Genomic DNA, 24,369 nt, shown 5'->3' with positions numbered 1-24,369 from the left:
ATGCCTCACAAAATTGAGGAAATCAAGAACTGTCTGCTCACAGCCAGGCAAAAGGATGCCAAATTTGTCAAGACCAAGAAACATAATGTCATGTTTAAAGTCAAATGCAACAGATAGTACCTTTATACCTTGGTCATCACAATGAGAAGGCAGAGAAACTGAAGCAGTTCCTTCTCCCAGGTTTGCCAGTTAGGAGCTGAAATAAAATAGACATGCTAATCTGAACGATTATACAATGTTAAAAAGTCAAAAGAATAAAAAAAAATTTTAAGTAAAATGAATCACTCGCAATATTATTTGAAACGGCAAAATAAAAAGAAGGAGAAGGAGGAGGAAGAAGGAGGAGGAGAAAGAAGAAGAAGAGAAGGAGAAGGAAAAGAAGAGAAGAAGAAGGAAGAAGAAAAATGGGAAAAATACTAACAGCCCTGCGTCTGCCTCCACTGGAGTCCGGCCCCCATCATTAATTACCTGAACCAGTGCAAGTCCCCTCCACCCTGGATCCTCGGCTTCTGCCCTCTTCTTCCACAGTCTGTACACTCCCCAGCAGCCACACAGGGCGCCTGTGAGCACCCATGTCGGGTCCTATCTCTGCTCCGCCCACAGCCCTCAGGGACTCCCAACTCCTTTGGGGTAAAAGCCCAGGCCTTCCCCAGTGTCCACAAGACTCTGCATAACCTGTCCCTGTCTCCTTCCAGCTTTTACCTCCTCCCTCTCTCCCCCTCGCCCGCTTGTTCTGCTCCAGCCATAGGAGCCTCCTGCAGTTCCTCCTTTGCACATGATCTTCACTCCATCTGAAACATTTTTCCTCCAAATATCTCTGTTCAATCCCTCACTGAAATTTGCTCCTTTGCTCAAATGTTACCTCCTCAATGAAGCTTTGAGCACTTTAATTCAAATCATAACCTCACCTGCAGCATTCTTTTATCCACGTCCCTGCTTTATTTCCCCCCATAGCATCTATATTTTACTGTATGTCTAATTTTTTTGGTTACTGTCTGTCTTCCGCACTAGAATATATACTGCTCACAAAAATTAAAGGATATTCCAAAATGAATATGAAGCAATTTTAAAAAACAATTTGATATTTTTAATTTATTTATTCATTTTAGAGAAGAGAGACAGAGAGAGAGAGAGAGACAGAGAGAAGGGGGGAGGAGTAGAAAGCATCAACTCCCACATGCGCCTTGACCAGGCAAGCCTAGGGATTTGAACCGGCAACCTCAGCATTCCAGGTCGACGCTTTATCCACTGTGCCACCACAGGCCAGGCTGATTTTTTTTTTTATTAAACAAAAACATCAGAAAAGCAAAAGAGCCTGACCAGGCGGTGGCGCAGTGGATAGAGAGTCAGACTGGGATGTGGAGGACCCAGGTTCAAGACCTTGAGGTGACCAGCTTGAGTGCAAGCTCATCGGGTTTGAGCAAGACTCACCAGCTTGAGCCCAAGGTCGCTGGCTTGAGCAAGGGGTCACTCAGTCTGCTGTAGCCTCCCGGTCAAGGCACATATGAGAAAGCAATCAATGAACAACTAAGGAACCACATGAAGAATTGATATTTCTCATCTCTCTCCTTTCCTGTCTGTCTGTCCCTATCTGTCCCTCTCTCTGACTCTCTCTGTCTCCGCCACAAATAAATAAATAAATAAAATTTAAAAAGCAAACGACAAGTCAAAGAAAGTTGTTTGACTATGCAAATGAGATGTAAAACCAGTTTTTATTTCATTGGTGAAAATGCACTGTACAAAAGGCTGAAAATACTGGAGTATCTACACATTCTCTGATCCCCTAATTTTTTTTTTGTATTTTTCTGAAGTTGGAAACGGGGAGGCAGTCAGACAGACTCCCGCATGTGCCCGACCGGGATCCACCTGGCATGCCCACCAGGGGGCGATGCTCTGCCCATCTGGGGCATTGCTCTGCCGCAACCAGAGCCATTCTATCGCCTGAGGCAGAGGCCACAGAGCCATCCTCAGCGCCTGGGCCAACTTTGCTCCAATGGAGCCTTGGCTGCTGGAGGGGAAGAGAGAGACAGAGAGGAAGGAAAGGGGAAGAGGTGGAGAAGCAGATGGGTGCTTCTCCTGTGTGCCCTGGCCGGGAATCAAACCCGGGACTCCCACACGCCAGGCCGACGTTCTACCACTGAGCCAACTGGCCAGGGCCTGATCCCCTAATTTTTGTGAGCAGTTGTAAGTACCATGAGAGCAGAGGTTTGTGTCTGCTTTGTTCTCCATGATCTGATACAGCCTGACAGGGAAATAAAAATAGAGCCCTGATTTGTAGTGTTTGCCAGTTCCAGTGGTGCAGATACTCATGAAATTCCTGCTAGTGACTCTTGGGAGTCAATACATACGGGCTCTAGCACATCACTATGTGGACCCGCAGCAGCTGTTACACAACACACCTGACATATAGTAGGTGCTGAATAAATATTCGAGGAAAGAATAAATGAATCATCCATCAGTAGGGGGACTGATTAAATAATGGATTAAATATGCCATGTGTAGCAACAAATGCACTTTGATAGGCCAACTATGGGTTTAAGACATTCAGTCATTCATGTAAAAAATACTTGTTGGGTACTGTGTGCCATGCATGTCCCAATCAAGAAGGACATAAAATGAAACACAGTCTATGGCCTCATGAAACTAACATTCTGATTATTTTTATTATTATTTTATTGTCTTCCTGTATGTTCTAAAGTTGACTCCGTATGACTGACTTTGTGGCTGACCCTGGCTACACATTTTGTGGATTATGATTCTAGAAGGCTACAGGGCAGCAGGCCAGGAGTGATTGGCCCCAAGACTGCCCTGGGGGAAGGAGATAGGCCCAGCGGTGCAGGAAGCAGATATTGAAGCCACACCCAAAAGCAAGGTCTGTACCTGCCAGGGAACTTGGAACCTTGGACCTGTAGACCAGTGATAGCAGGAGAGAAACCTGCTTCCCATGCCTTCTGTTTTCTAGGCCTCCTCTCTACTTGAGCAAAGCCATGGAGGCCAAGAATCCAAACTCAAGATCTCTCAGCAGGACCACCCTCCTTCTGAAGGCCCAAGAAGAGGTCCTTTCCTGCCTCTTTCAGCTTTTGGTGATGGCTGGCAGTCCTTGGCTTATAGACACATCACTCTAGTCTCTGTCTTGTCTTCTGGTGGCTATCACTCTGTGTCTGTATCCCAATTTCCCTCTTCCTATAAGGACACCAGTAACTGGATTGGGGGCCCACCCTACTCCAGTGTGACCTTACTTTAACTTCATTCCTTCTGTCAAGATTCAGTTTCCAAATAAGTTCTTATTTCCAGGTACCAGAGATCAGAGAGTGTACATGTCGTTTTGGGGGACACAGTTGAACCTATCACATTTAGTTATATTTCTGATCTTAGCGTGGGCATCTAGCCTAGCCTCCTGCCCCAACCCGTGTAGAGTGAGAGACTTCCTGAGCTCTGATCCCGTTCTCTCTCTGCACCCAGTGCAGAGCCCAGGAACAATTTATTGAATGTTTACTGGGCTCTGTCACCCCTTTGTCAAAACGTGAACCTCTGCTAAAAAAGGGCAAAATAAGAATCAAATGATACTCTTTACAAATGGGACCAGAGAGGACACAATTTTCAGCCGTGTGGATGGGAGATGAACACAAAATTGAAAATTGCCCCCAAAACTCAGTAAATGTGATTAATAATATATATATATATATATATATATATATATATATATATATATATATATATATATATATATTTTTTTTTAGTGAGAGGAGGGGAGGCAGAGACAGACTCCTGTACTGGGACCTACCAGGACCTGACCGAGACCCACCCAGCAAGCCCACTAGGGGATGAAGCTCTACCCATCTGGGGCCCTTGCTTCATTTTGCAACCAGAGCTATTCTTTAGTATCTGAGGTGGAGGCCATGAAACCATCCTCAGTGCCCGGGGCCAACTTGTTCTAACCAAACCTTGGCTGCAGGAGGGAAGGAGAAGAGAGAGAGAGAAAGGGAGGGGAGAGAGAGAGAGAGAGAGAGAGAGAGAGAAAGAGAGAGAAGAGAGGGGGAGGAGTGCAGAAGCAGATGGGCACTTCTCCTGTGTGCCTTGACTGGGAATCAAACCTGGGACATACACACGTCGGGCTAATGCTCTACTACTGAGTCAACCAGCCAGGGAATACTATTTTAATGAAAATTGTAATCTTTTAAAATTGTCATTTATATTGAGATCATTGTAGATTCACATGCAGTTGTAATAACTAATATGAAAAATGCAGCGTACCCTTCACCCAGTTTTCCTAAATGCTAACTGGTATAAAACACAGGCAAAACTTTAGTATAATATCATGACCACGATATTGACATTGACACAACACACCAGTTTTATTTGGACTTCTCCGGTTTTCCGTATACCAATTATGTGTGTGTGTGTGTGTGTGTGTGTGTTAAGTTCTATTTAAGTTCTATACAATTGCCCTGGTCTGGTAGTTCAGTTGGTTAAAGCATTGTTCTGCTACACAAAGGTTGCGGGTTTGATGCCAGCCAGTGGGTTTGATGAGAATCCACCAGGGAATGCATGGATGGGTGAAGCAGCAGTCAATGTTTCTTTCTCTCTCCCTCTCTCTTTTTCTCTCTCCAAAATCAATAAATTTTAAAACATTTTAAGTTCTATGCAATTCTGTTACTCTGTAAGTTTGTGTGTCCACACCACAAATGATAATATAAAAACAACGATGGCCCAGGCTGGTTGGCTCAGTTGGTTGGAGTGTTGTTTTGAAGCGCCAAGGTTGCGGGTTCGAACCCTGTCAGGGCACATACTGGAAGCAACCAATGAATGCACAACTAAGTGGAACAACAAATGAATGCTTCTCTCTCTCTCTTCCCTCTTCCTCTCTCTAAAATTAATCAATCAATAAAAATTAAAATTAAAACAGCACCAACACCACAAATGTGGGAGGCTGAATAATGACTTCTCAAAGGACATTTGTGCCTGCATCCCCAAAACCTATGAATATGTTATCTTTCATGATATAAAAGATACTGGCCCTGGCCAGTTGTCTCAGTGGTAGAGCATCAGCCTGGCATGTGTATGTCTCAGGTTCGATTCCCAGCCAGGGCACAGAGGAGAAGCGCCCATCTGTTTCTCTACCCTTCCCCGTCTCCTTTCTCTCTATCTCTCTCTCTTCCCCTCTTGTAGCCAAGGCTCCAGTGGAGCAAAGCTGGCCTGGGCTTTGAGGATGGCTCCATGGCCTCCACCTCAGGTGCTAGAATGGCTCCAGTTGCAGCAGAGCAATGCCCCAGATGGGCCGAGCATTGCCCCCTCGTGGGCATGCAGGGTGGATCCCAGTCGGGTGCATGCAGGAGTCTGTCTATCCACCTCCCTACTTTTCACTTCAGAAAAATACAAAAAACAAAAAAAGAGAGAGAGAAACTTTGCAGGTGGGATTAAGTCAAGGATCCTAAAATGGGAATGAGATGATCCTGGATTACCCAGGGGTTCCAATATCATCACAGGGTCCTCACAAGAGGGAGGCAGGAGAGTCAGAGACAGAGATGGAAGAGGTGCTTCCGTGAGGATGGAGGGAGGGGCCATGAGCCAGGGATGTGCTACCTCAAGAAGCTGGAAAAGGCTGGAAATATTCTCCCTGGAGTCTCTGGAAGGACCAGCCCTACCTACACCTAGGTTTATCCTCATGAGACCCTTGTCAAACTCCTGACTTCCAGAAGGTAAGATAATAAATTTGTGTCATTTAATGCTACTAGGTTTATGGTTATTTTTTATAGCAGCAATCAGAAACGAATGTACCATGAGTTCTAATATTGTTCTCTTATAAAATGTCCTTCCCTTGGCCCTGGCCTGTTGGTTCAGCGGTAGAGCGTCAGCCTGGCGTGCGGGGGACCCGGGTTCGATTCCCGGCCAGGGCACATAGGAGAAGCGCCCATTTGCTTCTACACCCCCACTTCCCCTCCTTCCTCTCTGTCTCTCTTCCCCTCCCACAGCCAAGGCTCCATTGGAGCAAAGATGGCCCGGGCGCTGGGGATGGCTCCTTGGCCGCTGCCCCAGGCGCTAGAGTGGCTCTGGTCGCAGCAGAGCAACGCCCCAGAGGGGCAGAGCATCGCCCCCTGGTGGGCAGAGCGTCGCCCCTGGTGGGTGTGCCGGGTGGATCCCGGTCGGGCGCATGCGGGAGTCTGTCTGACTGTCTCTCCCCGTTTCCAGCTTCAGAAAAGAGAAAAAAAAAATTAAAATGTCCTTCCCTCATTAATGCAGTATTAAAAATTAAAAATTAGCCTGACTGTGGTGGCGCAGTGGATAAAGCGTCAGCCTGGAATGCTGAGGTCGCCGGTTCAAAACCCTGGCCTTGCCTGGTCAAGGCACATATGGGATTTGAGGCTTCCTGCTCCTCCCCCCTTTCTCTCTCTCTCTCTCTCACTCTCTCTCTCGCTCTCTCTCCCCCCCCCCTCTAAAATGAATAAATAAAAAAATTCAAAATTAATGCAAAAAAATTTATACTTTTAAATAAAGACAGGATCCACTTTGGCTTGTGGATAACTTCCACCCTAGCCCTGTCAATGCTGTTTTGTTTTTTTTGTTTTTGTTTTTGTTTGTTTTTTTTTGTATTTTTCTGAAGCTGGAAACGGGGAGAGACAGTCAGACAGACTCCCGTATGCGCCCGACCGGGATCCACCCGGCACGCCCGCCAGGGGCGACGCTCTGCCCACCAGGGGGCGATGCTCTGCCCCTCCGGGCGTCGCTCTGCCGCGACCAGAGCCACTCTAGCGCCTAGGGCAGAGGCCAAGGAGCCATCCCCAGTGCCCGGGCCATCTTTGCTCCAATGGAGCCTTGGCTGTGGGAGGGGAAGAGAGAGACAGAGAGGAAGGGGGGGGGTGTAGAAGCAAATGGGCGCTTCTCCTATGTGCCCTGGCCGGGAATCGAACCTGGGTCCCCCGCATGCCAGGCCGACGCTCTACCTCTGAGCCAACCGGCCAGGGCCTCAATGCTGTTTTTATTGGAAAGAAAACAACCAAGTCAGCCTGACCAAATAGTGGTGCAGGCGATAGCACTTTGGCCTGGAATGCTGAGGACCCAGGTTCAAAACCCTGAGGTCGCTGTTGAGTGTGGGCTCATCCAGCTTGAGCGCAGGCTCACCAGCTTGAGTGTGGGGCTGCCAGCTTAAGTGTGGGATCATGGACACTGGCTTGAAGCCCAAGGTCATTTGGCTTAAGCAAGGGGTCAGTCACAGGCTCAGCTGGAGCTCCTCAGTCAAGGCACATATGAGAAAGCAATTGATGAACAATTAAAGTGTGGCAACTATGAGCTGATGCTCCTCATCTCTCTCCCTTCCTGTCTGTCTGTCTGTCTCTCTCCTTTGCTTAAAAAAAAAAAAAAGAAAAGAAAAGAAAAAAAAGCCAGATGGCAGAGGTGGAATTCTGATTCAGATAAAATTTGCTCACTCTCTTTTGTTCTCTGAGTGAGCACCAAGTTTGGTCTGAAACCAAAAACAGACATATGTGGATTTGGACTCTTTCATCACCATCAGAATTTTTTTTAAAGTGTAGTGCCCCTGAATCATTTTGTTTAGTTCCACGTGTCATGTTTTAGCTGGAATGTTGATAATCTGGGTTTGGGGAGAAGAGCAGTAAATATTAGACATGTGTTTATTGAGTCTGGTACAGGATCTGAAGAAAGAGATAAATCAGACCTAGTCTGGAGGGGCAGATAGTCAAGAAGCTTCTTCACTTGACATTTATTGATCTCCTACCCTATGCCTGACACTGCCCTTGACCTTCTTTGTCCAATAGAATTTTCTATGATAGACACAGTCTATATCTGCACCATCCAATGTAGTAAATACTGGCTAGCTGTGGCTACAGAGCATTTGAAATATGGCCACTATGGACTGAATCTTTAACTTTTAATTTTTTATTATCTTAGAGAGGCAGGGAGATAGAGAGAGACAGGAACATAGGGCAGCTACTGTATGTGCCCTGACTGGGGAATTGAACCGGCAACCTCTATGCTCCAAGCTATCCGGCCAGGGCTTAATTTTAATTGATTTTTAAAGAGTCAGAGAGAGGAAGGTAGAGAGGGAGGAGGGGGAAGAGAAGCATTCATTTGTTGTTTTACCCAGGCATCCATCTTTTGGTTGCTTCCCATGTGTGATCTGACTGGATATCAAACCTGCAACCTTGTTGTTTCGGGACGACGCGCTTAAACTGAGCTAACCTGCCAGGGCCTAACTCTTAAAATTTTAAATGGAAACAAAGAAATTCTGATATTTGATTCAGTTATGGAAAAAACTCTAAAGCATTCTTGGAACACCGTGGGTCTGTGAATCTAGTTTTTCACCATAAAATTTTATAAAACATAAATAGAGATCAAGTATTCCCAGTGAAAATTATAACCCAAATCGAGATAAGCTGTTAATATTCAATACACACTGGATTAAAAAAATTATTTTGTTAGATTTTATTTGTTCATTTTTAGAGAGAGAGAGAGAAGAGCTAGAGACAGAGAGAAGGGAGGAGGAGCAAGAAGCATCAACTCTCATATGTGCCTTCACCAGGCAAGCCCAGGGTTTGGGACCAGTGACTCAGCGTTCCAGATCAATGCTTTAACCACTGTGCCACCACAGGTCAGGCCACATACTGGATTTTAAGACCTAGCATGAAAGCCCTGGCCAGTAGCACAGTGGATAGAGTGTTGTCCCAGAGCACCATAGTTGCTGCCTTGATCCTGGGGGTGCTGGCTGGAACCCTCAGGGTTCATATGAGAAGCATTCAGTGGGTACACAACTAAGTGGAACAACAAGATGATGCCTCTGTCTCTCTCCCAAAAATCAATGGAAAAAATCATTTTAAAGATAGGACCTATATTGACCCTGGCCGGTTGGCTCAGTGGTAGAGCGTCGGCCTGGCGTGCAGGAGTCCCAAGTTCGATTCCCAGCCAGGGCACACAGGGGAGGCGCTCATCTGCTTCTTCACCCCTCCCCCTCTCCTTCCTCTCTGTCTCTCTCTTCCCCTCCTGCAGCCGAGGCTCCATTGGAGCAAAGTTGGCCCGGGCGCTGGGGATGGCTCTATGGCCTCTGCCTCAGGTGCTGGAATGGCTCTGATTGCAACAAAGCAACACCCCGGATGGGCAGAGCATCGCCCCCTGTTGGGCATGCTGGGTGGATCCCAGTCGGGCGCATGCAGTAGTCTGTCTGACTGCCTCCCTGTTTCCAACTTCAGAAAAATACAAAAAAAAAGAAAAAAAAAGAAAGGACTTATATTGATTGGGACACTTGAAACCATGTCAACACAATAAATTATTATTATTATTATTAATTAAGAGGAGGGTAGGCAGAGAAAGACTACTGCATGCACCCTGATCATGATCTATCCAGCAAGCCCCCTATGGGGGGATGCCCTGCCCATCTGGGGTGTTGCTCCATTGCTCAGCAACCAAGCTATTCTTAGTAGCTGAGGTAGAGGCCCTGAAACCATCCTCAGCACCAAGGGCCAACTCGCTCCAATCAAGCCATGGCTGCAGGAGGGAGGGAGAGAGAGAGAGAGAGAGAGAGAGAGAGAGAGAGAGAGAGAAAGAGAAGTGAGAAGGGGAAGGGTGGAGAAGCAAATGGTCACTTCTCCTGCGTTCCCTGACTGGGAATCGACTATGACATCCACATACCCAGCAATGCTTTACCACTGAGCAAACTGACCAGGGCCAACACAATAAATTTTAAAATAAAAAATTTTTAGAAAGGACCTAGTATGAGAAAAGTTACATAAAATATCTCATTTATAATTGTTGATTTTATTTTGAAATGTAAATACTTTTTGACATATCAAGTTGATAAAAAATATATTATTAAAATGAATGACACTGGTTTTTATGTACTTTTTAAATGTGCTACTAGAAGTTTTAAAATTATTTATGTAGCTAATGGTATGTTTCCATTGGATGACACTGCTCTAAATCCTACAGTGGTTGCAGAGTTCACTGAAATCAGATGAACAAGTTATATAATTTCACACTGAATGAATAGAAGTCGTGCACCACAGTGTGCTCTTTTTTTTCCAATCTTTGCCCAAATGTCATCATTACAGTGAGACCTGACCTGATCACTGCGTTTGATACTGTGTCCCCTCACTCTCCATTTCCTCACTCACTGTTTTGAGAAAAACAGAGAGAGAGGGACAGACAGGGACAAACAGGAAGGGAGAGAGATGAAAAGCATCAACTCATAGTTGTGGCACCTTGGTTGTTAATTGATTGCTTTCTCATATGTGCCTTGACCCAGGGGTTCTAGCTGAGCAAGTAACTCCTTGCTCAAGCCAGCGACCTTGAACCTCAAGCCAGCTACCATAGGGTCATGTCTATGATCCCAGGCTCAAGCCTACATCATTGGGATTTCAAACCTGTGTCCTCAGTTTCCCAGGACCATGTTCTATCCCAGTGGTTCTCAAAGTTTTTGAAGTCGGGGAGCATTTAAAATTCTACAAATAATTGTAGGAGCACTATATACAAATTTCTGAGAAATAAGTTATAATAATTAAGTCAAATATTAAAGAAAAAAATAAAGTCCAAGCGTGCTTTTATGGTAATTAATCAAAATAAATATGACAAAACTAAATTTATTCTGACATTAAAAAAACATTTTTATGTTATATTTTTTGAGTTATGCTTTTTAGAATTTGTAAAAAAATATTAACAATTACAAAAATGTTATCTTTTTAAATATATAGATACATTCTTAGTAAGATTTAGTAAATTTGGCAGGTCCTGGTGCAAATGTGTTGTTTCATTCTTGTGTTTATGGGAAACATGAGCCTGAAGTGTCCTAGCGATTTCTTCAATGTTTGGGCATATATTTGAAAGGCACATTCTCATTTACTCATCAATACATTGAAGAATTCCTCTCTTTTTACTCTTAACTGTGTTGAGGGTAGAAAATCCTAATTCATATAAATAGGATGTTGAAAATTGTAGTAAAATGTTCAAAGCTTTTTTAGATATTGCCACATATTCTTCTTTTATAGAAATCCAAAAGGCTTCAAGAGACAATTCCTTATGTTTAATCATCAATCCAAAACTCCCACCATACATATCATCTTAACTTGACACCAAAGGATAGAAGAAACTTGGCTCCAGCTTTTCCGGGGAACATGGGGGGAGGAGTGTAAACAATCCATCACCACAGTTTAACAACCTTTTGCAACCGAATCAGGCAAGTGAGGTGGGGGGTTGGGCAGACTAGCAGCTTACAGCCAATTCCCCACACCTCTGTCCCCCCAAAATCTAAACTCCCCCAATAGGCATATATTTCTCTGGAATAGAGTGCACCTGGAAATCTTTGGGCGCACCAGTGCGCCCTGGTGCACACTTTGAGAACCACTGCTCTATCCACTGCACCACCGCCTGGTCACAAGCAATGAGCATCTTTTTATGTGCTTATTTTCTTTGAAGAGTTGTCTGTTGGGATCCTTTGCTCATATTTAAAGTAGAGATTTTTATCTGTTCTATTCCCTCCTTGGCGGGACTGGAGGAGCACTCAGTAGGAGCAACAGGCGTTGAATGAATAAATCAATGTTCGCAGGCAGTGGGGTTTGCACGTCCTGCACATGCACCTGTGTTGGGCAAACAAGTGTGTTAGACTTGCTCGCTTGTACTTTGCTTGATTGGTGCATAGGCACGGGGCAGCACTACGTGTGTATAGCCTATGTAAGGCAGCAAGTGCTTGACCTCAGGGCAGCAGATTGTAGATATCGATTGCCTGCGCCATTGGGAGGGGCCATTTTTGCTATTGTTTGCCAGAGAAGGAGTTTCTATCCTCCTCCTTCCCCCGCCACCCACCATGTTTTTGGACATCAGTGCTGAGAAAGAAAAGCGGTTTTCCCTGCCTGCTTGCTCTTCCACCCTTGGGAGACTAATAAATGGAATGGCTCAACATCCTCTGGCTCCACAGTTCCTTTACCGTCTGCCCAAAGCGAACTTGCACGACCACCGCCACCAGCCTTACAACCTATCCTTGAGTCCCATCCCCTGCTGTAACTGCCTCATTGTGGGGGTTGGATTTCCGTCCACAGTATACATTCCTGCGACCATATATTACTAAGAACCACGTCCTTTCCCCTGTATTCTAGGGAGCCACCTCCGCTGGCTGCAGGTACCGCGACTCTCCACTGTTGCCCCTGGCAACTCGTAGCGCCCCGGTTCCTGTATTGATTTGAATGGCGGGCTACGTTACGTCCTCCCGAGATGCCCAACGCGCGCAGGCGCAGCCCTGTAAGGTGGGCGTGGCCCGGACGCTGGGGGCGTGACGGGCCCTGGGGTGGCACGCAGCGCGCCGGCGCGGGGGCGTGGCCGCCCGCGGGGGCGCGCGCGGCTGAGGAAGGCGCGGGAGGCCGCGGAGTCGTGATCGCCGCCATATTAGGGAGCGCGGAGCCGGGAATCCCGTCAGCGGCGGCCGCAGCCGGACCCGGCGGGCTGCGGACAGCAGAGGCGGCGCGGCGTGGCGCCGGAAGAGGCGGGGCCGACGGAGCCTGCGGGTGACGGGGGCGAGACAGGTGAGGTGACCGGAATCTGGGGACCCGCCCCCCGCTCTCCTCCAGGCCCGAGCCGCGACCCCAGAGCCAGGCCTGGCAGCGGCGCGGACCAACCCAGATTCCGCTGGAACCGAGCCGACAGTCTGTGCTGCGACCCCCAAGCTAGGGCTTTCCAGGAGCTGGCAGGACCCCCTTACACCGCCCCCCGAGCTAGGCTAGGCCCGGGGTGACCTCAGCATCCCACTACCGTGTTAACTCGTAAATCCAGGTCTCATCCCCAATTCCGGTCCTGAGTTACCTTCCCAACCCGGGCTACCTGTAGCCCTCGACCTTCCCCCGCAGTCATTGTTCACAACTTTTTTATAAAGATGCGGCCGGGCTCTGTTCCATCCCCAGAACAGAGAGCCTGTGCCTTAATCTATACTACAAACCCACGTCTTCCAAATTCGGACCATTCCAGCTCAGGCCCTACCCAAATTTAAATAGCCTTCCATAGCTGTTGCAACTCACTTAGGCTTGAACCAGCCCCCACCTCAGTAACATTCAGTCTGAGCTTTATGGACTCTGAATCAAGTAGGCTGAGATGTGGAGACCTTGTCTGGCTGGCCCATTGTATTCACTGCACCCTCTCAGCTCCTGACACACAGAAGCACGTAGGCAACGCGGTTTGAATGCATAAATGCCCCCCTCACTCCCAGCCCCTCTGCTTCCTAATCCTTCACTCGCTCAGCTTGACCCATTCTAGCCACCCAGAATCAATCAAGCTCTCCCATTTTGGCGCTGACCCTACCAAAATCTGAAGTGGCCTGTCTGTGCCCAACTGCTCTGAAATCCAGGACTGGTCTGTCTTACCACACTTTAAGTGGGGATTATTCACCTAAAGAAAAACCATCTACCCACAATATATATAGCCAAACCCCCTGAAGTGGAGACAGGTGGAAGGGACTTTGAAAAGAAGTAGGTTGGGTGGTCTTTCCTGGAGGTGGGAAGAATTTGCATCCTGGAAGCTGATATGATCCTCTGGGGACAGTCCCCAGAGTGGGACATTGTTCCCTAAAACACATCCTAGCCTGCTTTTGGGCAGAGTTGTTCATGGGCCGTCATGGCCTTTGATGTCAAAGGCCCTTTCTGTTTTGGTGATAATGTGCTGGCATTTCCTTTGAACTGAGAGTGAAAGCAGGTATGCTGGCCACTGTCTTCTTTGTGTTTACAAGTGGCGCCTAGATTTCTCTGGGAGATGTTTGTTAAGAAGTCGGGCCCTCCCCCCTCCAAAAGCCAAGACTCTAGGCCCTCGTCTTTGGATAGCTCGTGGATCAAAAAGGACAGTTGGTTTGCTGCAGTGGGGGCAGTGTTTAAGGTGTCTGTGCTGGCCAGCTCCCCTCGCTCCCACAAAAATCTCAGAAGAGGTGCCCTGGCTGGTTTTGGTGGCTGTATGGAGGGGGGGGGGGAGTACCTGGAAGCAAATAAGAAAACCTAATGAATCTTTGGTGAGTCTAACCTGCCCTGGACAGTTGGCTCAGTAATAGAGTGTTGGCCTGGCATATAGATGTCCTGGGTCATTCCCAGTCAGGGCACACAGGAAAAGCACCTATCTGCTTCTCCACACCTCTCCCTCTCTCTTTCTCTTTCTCTCCTTCTTCCCTCCTCCCCTCCTACAGCCATGGCCTCAGGGCGCTGAGAATGGCTCCATGGCCTCTAGCCTCAGGTGCTAAGAAGTAACAGGTTGCAATGGATCAAGGGCCCCAGTGAGCAGAGCATCGGCCCCTAGTGGGCTTGCCTTGCCGGGTGGATCTTGGTCGGGGTGCATGCAGGAGTCGTCTGTCTCTCTCTGCCTCCCGTCCTCACACACACACACACACACACACACACACACACACACAAAATGGGTCTGGCTTGACCAGGTGGTGGCACAGTGGATAGAGCGTCAGACTGGGACACAGAGGACCCAGGTTTGAAACCCTGAGGTCACCAGCTTGAGCAGGGGTTTGCCAGCTTGAGTGTGGGATCATGGGCATGACCCCATGGTTGCTGGCTTGAAGCCCAAGGTTGCTAGCTTGAGCAAGGGGTCACTTGCTCTGCTGTAGCACACTCCTCTTCCCCATTAAGGAACATGAGAATGCAATCAGTGAACAACTAAATTGCCACAATGGAGAATTGATGCTTCTCATCTCTCTCACATCCATAGCTCTCTCTCTCTCTCTCTCTCTCTCTCTTTCTCTTTCTCTCTCTCTGTCTTTGTCACACACACACATATACACACACAAAAGTGGGTTTACATTGATTTTACACCAACTCCTCTATTTCAGCAGAAATCCACCATTGCTATTTTAGTAGGACCTCTGGCCAGGTGGCTTTTGTATACTTGGGTCTCCTGAGTTTGGGGAGGTCCAGAGTGGGATTGGTTGTGGGAACTTTTTGCTTAATGTTACTGAGAGGGAGGGGATCTAAAGTCATTCTGTCTGGCCTGATTGGTAGTGACACAGTGGATAGTTTTGACCTGGGGTGCTGAAGTCTCAGGTTTGAAACTCGTTGGCTTCAGTGGGAGCTCATCCAGCTTGAGCAGACTCACCAGCTTGAGCACAAGGTTGCTGGCTTGAGCCCAAAAGTCACTGGCTTGAGCAAGGGGTCACTGACTCAGCTGGAGGGGCCCCCCCACTGCCCGTCAAGGCACATACGAGAAGCAATCAATGAACAACTAAAGTGCCACAGCTACGAGTTGATGCTTCTCATCTCTCTCTCTCTTTTCCTATCTATCTGTCTGTCTCTCTCTATCAAAATAAATGAATAAATAAAGTCGTTCTATCTGTAGGGCCCACTCAGGGACTCCTGGTTGGTGGTCTTTTAAGAACTAGCCAAATTGCAGTTTCCCTGTAGTTTTTCTCTTTGAGAGCAGAGGTTCTCAACTGAGGACACCTGTGGTTGTTACACTGAGGATGCTCCTGGCATTGAGTGGGTGGAGGCCGGGGATGCTGTTCAATACCTCAGAATGCCCAGGACAGACCTTCACAGTAAATGACCTGGCTTCAATGTCAGCAGTGCTGAGGGTGCAGACTGTGAGCCTTGGGAGGGTGGGGACTTCGTCTCTGGAGTCTGCATAGTGCCCTAGCAAGGCTGAAGCTGGAGCACGCTGGATTGGGTGCTGATGGCCAGGCCCATTCTGAGGGTTGGTACAAGGAGCCTGCAAAACTGGGAAAGGAATGTTTAATGGCCCCTTTTCTGCCCCGAGAGCTCCTTGTGGTCTGGTTTCTGTCCCATCATAGGCCCTAGTGGTCTCCTCATCAATTCTACCAATCACTACCCTGCCCACTTATTCAACATCCCTGAGGGTTTGGCCACTGCGAGGCCTGTGGGTGCATGCAGACAGGAGCCAGGCAAGTCCCGCAGCTCCTCCCAGTACACAGACATCTGTTAAGCACTGAGGCTGAACATATAACCAAAGCTCCCCCTATGCGACACTCTTGCCAGGACATTCATGCTCCTGACTGCCATATGTCCATTTTTTCTTTGGTGAGTGACTACTTTCTCCTGCCTCAGTTTCCTCACATGTGAATGGAATGACGGAACACACTACATTGCTCATTTAACCGTTTGACCATTATACATAATAAATGGTGCACCTCCCCAAATAAAGTAGAATGTAGAATCCACTCGCATGGCTTCCTATGTATTCTATCTGTCTCCCTCACTGGCCCTCCTTTTTATTATCTTACTAATTTTTGTTAGTAACAGCTTTATTCATATATAATTTTCATGCCACACAATCCACTTATTTAAAGTTACAGTTTGTGGTTTTCAGTATATTCAGAAGCTCGTGCATCAGTCACCACTATCTAGTTCCAGAATATTCTCATTACCCCATAAAGAAATCCCTTCCCCATCAGCAGACACTCCCTATCCCTTTTCACCCAGCCTCTGACACCCACAAATTCACTTCCTGTCTGTGGATTTGCCTTTTGTGAACATTTCATATAGATGCAATCATATATTGTGGTGTGTTGTGTCTGTCTTCTTACTGAGCATCATGTTTTCAGGGTTGTAACATGTTAGTGCTTTGTCCCTTTTTGTGGCTGAGTAATATTCCTGTGTATGTATGTGGCACATTTTGTCCATCCCAGGTGGTGGACATCTGAGCTGTTTCCACCTTTTGCCTGTTGTGAATGGAATTGCTGTGAACAGTCAGGAACAGGTTCTTGTGTGGTGGCCCTTACTGATCTGTACTCAGATGCCTCTTTGCTCCTGTGTACATGCTTCTTGGTGGCCTACCCCTCATCCTTACTTAGCTTCCTGTCCTTGTTTGCTGCTGGTGCTCAAAGCTGACTCCTGAATTCCAGGCCCATGTAACCAGCGGCCAGTTATCATCTCTCCTGAGTGTCTCTGTCCATCTCCTTTGTACCTCAGGCTGAGTGTATCCAGAAGAAGTCACTCTTTGCTCTGGACCCCTCCTTTCCATACCCCCACATCTCAGGACTCAGGATTGCCTACTTTCTCACTGATTGGCAGACACCTGCTCCTTGGTCCCCCTGCTAACTGCTGCTTTCCCTGGCCTTCACACCACACCGCTGCCAGCTGGTAAACTTATATCTGATCATGCCATTTCTGGTCCCTTTGCCACTTCCCTGCCACCAATCCCAGGAGACTACCTTTTTGGCCTTGCCACCTTTCTCTCTTCCTGCTCCCAGTGTGTTCCATGTTTCCAGCCATCCCAGGGACAGACAGGAACGGAGAGAGATGAGAAGCATCAATTATCAGTTTTTCATTGTGACACCTCAGTTGCTCATTGATTGCTTTCGGGCCTTCAGCAGACCGAGCAACCCCTTGCTTGAGCGACCTTGGGCTCAAGCTGGTGAGCTTTTTGCTCAAGCCAGATGAGCCCGTGCTCAAGCCGGCGACCTCGGGGTCTCTAACCTGGGTCCTCTGCATCCCAGTCTGACGCTCTATCCACTGCGCCACCGGCTGGTCAGGCAGGCCCACATGCTTTTTTGTGGCATGTTCTTCCCAGATCATATTAGATCCAGAAATCTGCTTTGTGACTCTTAGGGAGGTCTCATCCCTATGGTCATGACAGCTGCTGCAGAAAGGACCAGACTACATTTGTGCACTGTCTCCCACAATAAGGAAAGGCCAGCTAGGTGGCGGGTAGGAGGATGGTAGTAGCACAGGAAGGGGTAGATAGCCAGATGGAAGGTATTTGCACTTTTAGAAGGGCTGAGCAGCCTGACCAGGCGGTGGCGCAGTGGATAGAGCGTCGGACTGGGATGCAGAGGACCCGGGTTCGAGACCCCGAGGTCTCCAACTTGAGCACAGGCTCATCTGGTTGGAGCAAAAGCTCACCGGCTTGAGCCCAAGGTCGCTGGCTCGAGCAAGGGGTTACTCAGTCTGCTGAAGGCCCGCAGTTAAGGCATATATGAGAAAGCAATCAATGAGCAGCTAAGGTGTTGCAACATGCAACAAAAAACTAATGATTGATGCTTCTCATCTCTCCGTTCCTGTCTGTCTGTCCCTGTCTATCCCTCTCTTTGTCTCTGTTTAAAAAAAAAAAAGCTGAGCAGCTGGGAGAGGTTAACTGGTCTATGAAAGCAACTATTTATTTCCCTAAGAATTCCCATAAACCAGGGCGTCTTCACTAGGGTCAATATCTAGAGACTTCTATGGTTATCACAACAGGGGTGCTTCTGTCATTGAGTAGGTGGGGGCCAGGGATGCTGCTCAATTCCCCACAGTGCCCAGGATGGCTCCACAGAGAAAGACCCATCCCCAATGTCAGCAGTGCTGCAGAGGGGAGATACCTTACCCTTAACATACTAGGTTTTTCCTTCTGCCACCCCCACCTTGGACTCATGGATGGGAACATCAGTGAGACAGACTGAAGAAGCATTTCCTGATATTCAGGCTGCTTGTTAGGGGGTGAGTTCCTAGTCCCTGCAGTTATGCAAGCAGATACAGAGTTATGAGAGGGCTCTGGGAACCTTTGAGGCTCCATTCAGCCTTGAGAGTTGGCCCTCTAACATCAATCACCGTTAGGATCACATAAATTATCAGAAATCATTTGGGTGTGGTACCCCAGTTGATGTTCTCCCTTGGCATGGGGTTTGTGTCCTTTGGGCTTTAGTAGACCAAACAGCCTTAGGTCTGAATATTTCATGAAGGTAGACGGGAGTTCTGCTGAGCAAGAGGTGGGGACAAACACGGGCTTACTTCCCTTTGGGCATCATTTCTGGGGCGTAGAGCAGCAGTTGGTGCAGCCCCTGCTGCCAGCAGTATGACCGTGGGTCCAGAGAGGAAGTGTTAATGGAATTCTTAGTCTCTGGTCTGTGTACCTTGTGGGGACAGTGATTTCAGGTCTGTACTTTCTGGCCCCTTAATTCCTAGGACCAGTTGCACATGGTAGGTGGGAGTACCCATCAGCTGAATGAATGCATACATATATATATACATACGTATGTACATAGGTGCATGCTGAAATATGCTCCTCAGGGGTCCCCAGCACAGGTCCCCAAAATAACTTGCCTTGTGGTGATTTCACATCAGCCACCTAGGAAAGGTATGTTGTCTTACCACTGCGTGTTTTGTTTTTGTTAGTGGTAAGGGGCTATTAGCTTGTGTTCCCTCTGTGGGGTCAGACTACTCTCCTCAAAGGTCCCAGTTTGTGCTTCATCTGTCATAAGGCCAGGTGCCGGGTTCCAGTCCAGAGTCCACATCTGTAAGACTACAGGCAGCCCTCCTGCAGGCTGCCCTGTTCTTCCTATTTCCTTAACTGAGGACATACTCTTAGGAACGGCTGTCATTTTCACCTTTGACGATAGTGTGGAAAAAGATGAGGCCCCACCTGGCCACCTAGCCTGCAGCTGTGGCCAAGAGGTCATTGGGACAGCCACTTGGCCACCAGGGCACCTCCCCTGCCGCATAGCCCAGGCACTTGCGTGATGGAGGAGCAGGAAGCATGTTTATCTGGAACCTATAGTGCACCTGTCACGGGGCCCATGGAAACAGCTACCACTTCCTAGTATCTCTTTTGTGTCAGGCACTCAGCTACCTGTTTCAAAGAAATTGGGCCCAGTTTCACAACAAGGTGTTATCCCCTTATCCCCACTTTCTAGATGAAGAGACAGAGGTTCAGAAACAAATTGCTTGTCTGAAACTATGTAGCCAGTAAGGCTTGGAACCAGGACTCAAATCCAGGTCTGCCTCTCCTTTCTGCATTACACACTGCATAACTGGCTGACCGACAGTACACAATTTTGATTTGCTGTAGTGGAAGGGAGGGATCCTCAAGGTCTGGACACAGGCTTGTCCGAGTCAAGGCAAAAGAACAATGGAAGAGCTTCTTCTTCCTCCCAGATCCAGTGTGAGCCAAAAATTGGAAAACTCCTGTTTCTGATTGGCTCTTTATCATGGTACTTCACCAACCCCTTAAAGAATGGCTGGGAATAAGATGATGGCCCTTGGGCCCCTGGCATGATCCCCCACCTTTCCTAAGAGGAAGGGGCTAGTTCAAGGCCCACAGGTAGTCTTGGGTACCACCTCCTGACCTCCTGTGTGCCTGTCAGACAGGAACACTTTTCTCCAGAGGTTTCAGAGCCCTGTGAAAATCTGTGCCCCAAGATGACAGTTCCCAGGGAGCCCCCATTTGTCATCATGACCCCTAACTGGATGATTCCTGCAGGAAGTGCCTGGGAGAGGTTCACATGTGATGTAATGAATCATCCAGGACAGTCTTTTGAGCTTTGGACTGCTGGCTTGCTCCATGCTGAGTCTGGGGACCCTCACTCTTGGGAGCATGGTGACCTGAGTGGGCTACCACCCACCAGCTGCCAGTGCCCTATTTTTCTCAGTTTATGAAATAGAGTAGGGTCATGTCTGGGGACAAAAATAAAGCATGTCAAGTGCTTTGAACTGTGCTGGCTTATAGAGGGGTGCAGGTGGGGTTTGCCACTGTCATTGTCATATGTGTTGTGATAGTCTCCCATAGTGCCAGGAGCAGTGTGTCCTGTACACCTGGATCCTGGTGCCTGCACAGGATGTGGCCGCGTGGGTGATAACAGGGTTCTGTTGGCAAGCTTTCCTCCCTCACCATCTCCATGTCCCTCATGAGTAGCAGGTGCCACCTGACTGCTCTCACTGTTTTCTGGTCCCCCAAGAAGGAAAGTTGCTCCACCTTCATCTGGGGTGGTTCTGCCTCCAGGGGACACTGGTGATATCTGGGGCATTTGTAGTTGTTAGGGGTGCTCTGACATTGAGGGGTGGGGCCGGGGATGCTATTCAACCAAACAAACTGCCCAGGATGACCCCCCACAGAGAGTGACTAGACCCTGGGGTCAGTAGTACTAAGTGAGAGACTGTGATATAACCCATTTTGTAGGTAGCACATCCAGACTACAGTCAGCCTCAAAGCACTGAGTCATGGAAGATGTGTCATGAGAATGTCTCATTTCCTTTGGCTCCTTGAAGAGCCTTATAAAATATAAAAACAGTGGGGACCAGTTTTTCAAGATAAGTAAGACCTTGTAGGCCTTGAAACTTGGCTTCAGGAAGCAAAGTGCTCTTATCCTGTGAATTCATAGGAGGTGTGCCCATGCTGTACCCAGGCCAGACAGGAGGTCCTGTGTACCTTTCCTCCATGGCCATGGCCCCTCTTAAGGAAGCCCCGAAGATAATCATGATGTGCTGCATGCTGTGACATCTGTTGTGTCCCAACAGGCCCCTCTACCTCATTTTCTAATTTCTGAGGTGGGGGAAGGCAGTGGGTGACTTGGTGGGGTTAAAGCTCGCTTGCCTTATAATTCACACACAGGACCCTAGCATACTACTGGCTTCAGCTGGGAAAAGGACTTGCAAGCGTTGGCACAGGATTGTCTTCAGGCCCCTTTGGCCCTGCTATCAACTTTGGCCCAGGGTCAACTTACACATGCAACATTGTTTCACTCAGCAGGTAGCCTCTGTGGCCTGGCCCTTGACCAGTTGTCTTGGCACTTATGATGCGGAGGCCGGATCATTCTCTGTGGTGGCCATCTGGGCACTTTGAGGGAGTTGAATAGCTTCCCTGGCCCCCACTCACTCAATGCCAGGAGTAATCTTCATGAGACCACAGATCTCCCCAGCATTGCCCAGCGCCCCCTGGGAGCAGTCACTCCAGTGAGAACAGGTTTATTCTCAGAGCAACCCATCTTCATAAGTATCGGGTAAGTGGGAACCATGTGAATCCAACAGGACCAGTGAGGTTAGGGTAGCCAGGAATGGCAGGAACAGCCCCTCAAGAGGGTGCAGCAGGCCACTGGGCAGCTAAGTTGAAAGCAAGGGCCCTGCTCCACTGTTGCCTGAGTAGCCTGGCCAGGATGCCTATGCAAATCTCACAGGAGGGCAGCCTTCAGGTTGTTGAGCAATCCCTGACATGTAACCCTAGCCACATTGGGACCTCATCATTGTCATTTGAGGTAACGAGTTGTGCACCTTTCCCAGAGAAGCAGGTTGAGGCTTGTCTGAGGCAGTGGCAGAAGTAGGCCTCCTGGCTTTTCATTCTGGGGGACCCAGCGGCAAGAGGAGGTGCTCCTCTTTAGGGCTGGCTAGGTAGGTGAATCAGACCTCTAATGGCAACATCCTGCAGAGGGAACAGTGGAATTGGGAAGCCAGGAAGCCAGGGATTTGGCCACCTCATCAGACCAGGGACACTAACCTGCAAGTGGCACCCTTCAGGACAGAGCCTCCCAGATCAGGGCAGGTACCTCTCTAGGGCCAGAGTTCTTGTGCTGCCACCAGCCTCGCCCCTACCCCCACTTTCCCAATCACAAGTCCTTGCTCAGTAACTATTCACTAACAGAAATCATTACTTTCTTTCTCTAAAATTTATATAGCACAGCCAACCATTCTCCCACCAGTGAGACTCTTCCAGTCACATCCTGGGCTTATGTGGTCCCATCTCTCCCCAGCAGGTTTATTTCTTTGAATAGCTAACAGGTTCCCATGCTACAGAATACAAAAAGTACCAAATTAGTGTTCTGGCTGGGTGGCTTAGTTGGTTCAAGAGTCCTTCTGATATGCTAATGTTGTGGGTTCAATCCTCGTCAGGCACATAAGAAAATCAACCATTGAATGCATAATAAGTGGAATAACATCCTCTTTCTCTGTTCTTCTCTCTCTAAAATCAATCAATAAATAAAAGTTTTTTGGATAGAGCATCAGCTGGCATATGGACGTCCCATGTTCAATTCCTTTTCAGAGCACACAGGAGAGGCGACCATCTGCTTCTCTCCCCCTCCCTCTCTTCCTCTTCCTCTCCCTTTACCACAGCCAGTGGCTCAGTTGGTTCAAACTTCAGCCTTAGGTGCCAAAAATAGCTCAGTTGATTTAAGCATTGGCCCCAGACAGGTTGCGGGGTGGATCCTGATCAGGGCACATGCGGGAGTCTGTCTCACTGTTTCCCCTCCTCTCTTTTTTTTTTTTCGTATTTTTCTGAAGTTGGAAGCGGGGAGGCAGTCAGACAGACTCCCGCATGCACCGGGATCCACCGGCATGCCCACCAGGGGGCGATGCTCTGTTGCAACCAGAGGCATTCTAGCGCCTGAGGCAAAGGCCATAGAGCCATCCTCAGCGCCCGGGCCAACTTTGCTCTAATGGAGCCTTGGCTGCGGGAGGGGAAGAGAGAGACAGAGAGGAAGGAGAGGGGGAGGGGTGGAGAAGCAGATGGGCGCTTCTCCTGTGTGCCCTGGCCGGGAATCGAACCCAGGACTCCTGCACACCAAGCCTACGCTCTACCACACTGAGCCATCTGGCCAGGGCCTCCCCTCCTCTCATTTAACACAAACAAAAAGAAGTACCAAATTATGACCCCAGGGAAGCAAAGCTTCCTCCCTCTCCTAACTGCTGTCCTTTAGTTTCTCATGCCAGAGCAAACTGCTACAAGTTTGTTCTCCAGCCTTCCAGAAATGGCTCATCCCCACAGTGCCCAAGACCGTCAGTCTGCCCTTTTTACTGAAATGTCTCCTGGTAGGGAAGCAGCCTGCCCTTAAGGTAGCCACGTGAGTCCTTTCTCATGGTCTGCTCTCATAAGCTGTCTGCACAGAACAGCTCTGTACACAAGGTTTTGCACACACGCCTGGAGTTGCTAAGGGCAAATTCTTAGAAGTAGAAATAGCATTGAAAAGGATGTGCATTTTTAGATTTTGCAAGCAGTTGCCAAACTGCCTTTCTTAGAAGTCATATTAGTTTCAGCTCCTGCCAGCAGTGCAGGCGAGCAATCAGTCCCCATGTCTCTGTGGCAAGGGCGTGTCACCTAATCTCAGAATCATACAGGGCTGGGAGGTGGAAACCACCTTCTCCAACTGTGAGTGAGGATGCATACTTTTTCCAGGAATGGTTATTCGTCTTCTCTTGCCATTTTGGGGTGTGTTTGCCTTGCAGGTACTTTTCATTTCTCCGGCGATGAATTGACTGCCTTTTCTCTTATGGCTTTGGGATCTTGTCTTTGGTACAGCAAGCGGCAATCTTAGAAGAGGTAGGGGGGGGCCTCCCCTGAGGTCCCAGTCCTTGGACCTAGGAGGCCTTCAGCTCTCTGCAATTAGCCGGTCTATATACTGGCTGAGCTCTAGGCCTTGGTTCTGAGTTCAGGCTGGAGCAGGGTCTTTGGGCTGCTGGGCAGGCCTGGTTGTATGTTTCTGTTCCCCAGAATCATGCAGTTTGAGTATGAGTTTGTGGCTGATTGAACCTGCTGGTTATCATTCTCCTAAGATCTTGGTCTTGTCCCTCCTGTCTGTCTACCTCTACTTTCTCCTCAAGAAAACCTGGTGAGGGGGTAGGGTGCCCCCAAGGGTGGCAGCTCACTTTAGAAATGAGCAGCATCCCCACTGGCCAGAGGGAAGACTTACCTCACTGGGGACAT

General features: G+C 48.4%; 1 protein-coding gene and 1 pseudogene across 2 annotated transcripts in view; both read left to right on the top strand.

Annotated features, from left to right (window-relative positions):
* Window positions 1-200, top strand: LOC136319395 (large ribosomal subunit protein eL38 pseudogene; annotated as a pseudogene).
* A 12,118-nt stretch (window positions 201-12,318) lies between these two features.
* FZR1 (fizzy and cell division cycle 20 related 1) overlaps window positions 12,319-24,369 on the top strand; it is a 28,133-nt gene continuing 16,082 nt past the window's right edge. Inside the window, exon 1 of one of the 2 annotated variants that reach the window (XM_066276469.1) lies at window positions 12,319-12,518. The gene's annotated coding sequence lies outside the window, so the exon portion shown is untranslated. The remainder of the gene's footprint in view (window positions 12,519-24,369) is intronic. The other variant, XM_066276476.1, reaches the window with a different exon arrangement.

This window comes from Saccopteryx bilineata, chromosome 1 (assembly GCF_036850765.1).
Source record: "Saccopteryx bilineata isolate mSacBil1 chromosome 1, mSacBil1_pri_phased_curated, whole genome shotgun sequence".
In the NCBI taxonomy this organism is placed as follows: Eukaryota; Metazoa; Chordata; class Mammalia; order Chiroptera; family Emballonuridae; genus Saccopteryx; species Saccopteryx bilineata.
The sequence above is the reverse complement of the archived record's forward strand: the minus strand, read 5'-3'. Positions and strand labels throughout refer to the sequence as shown.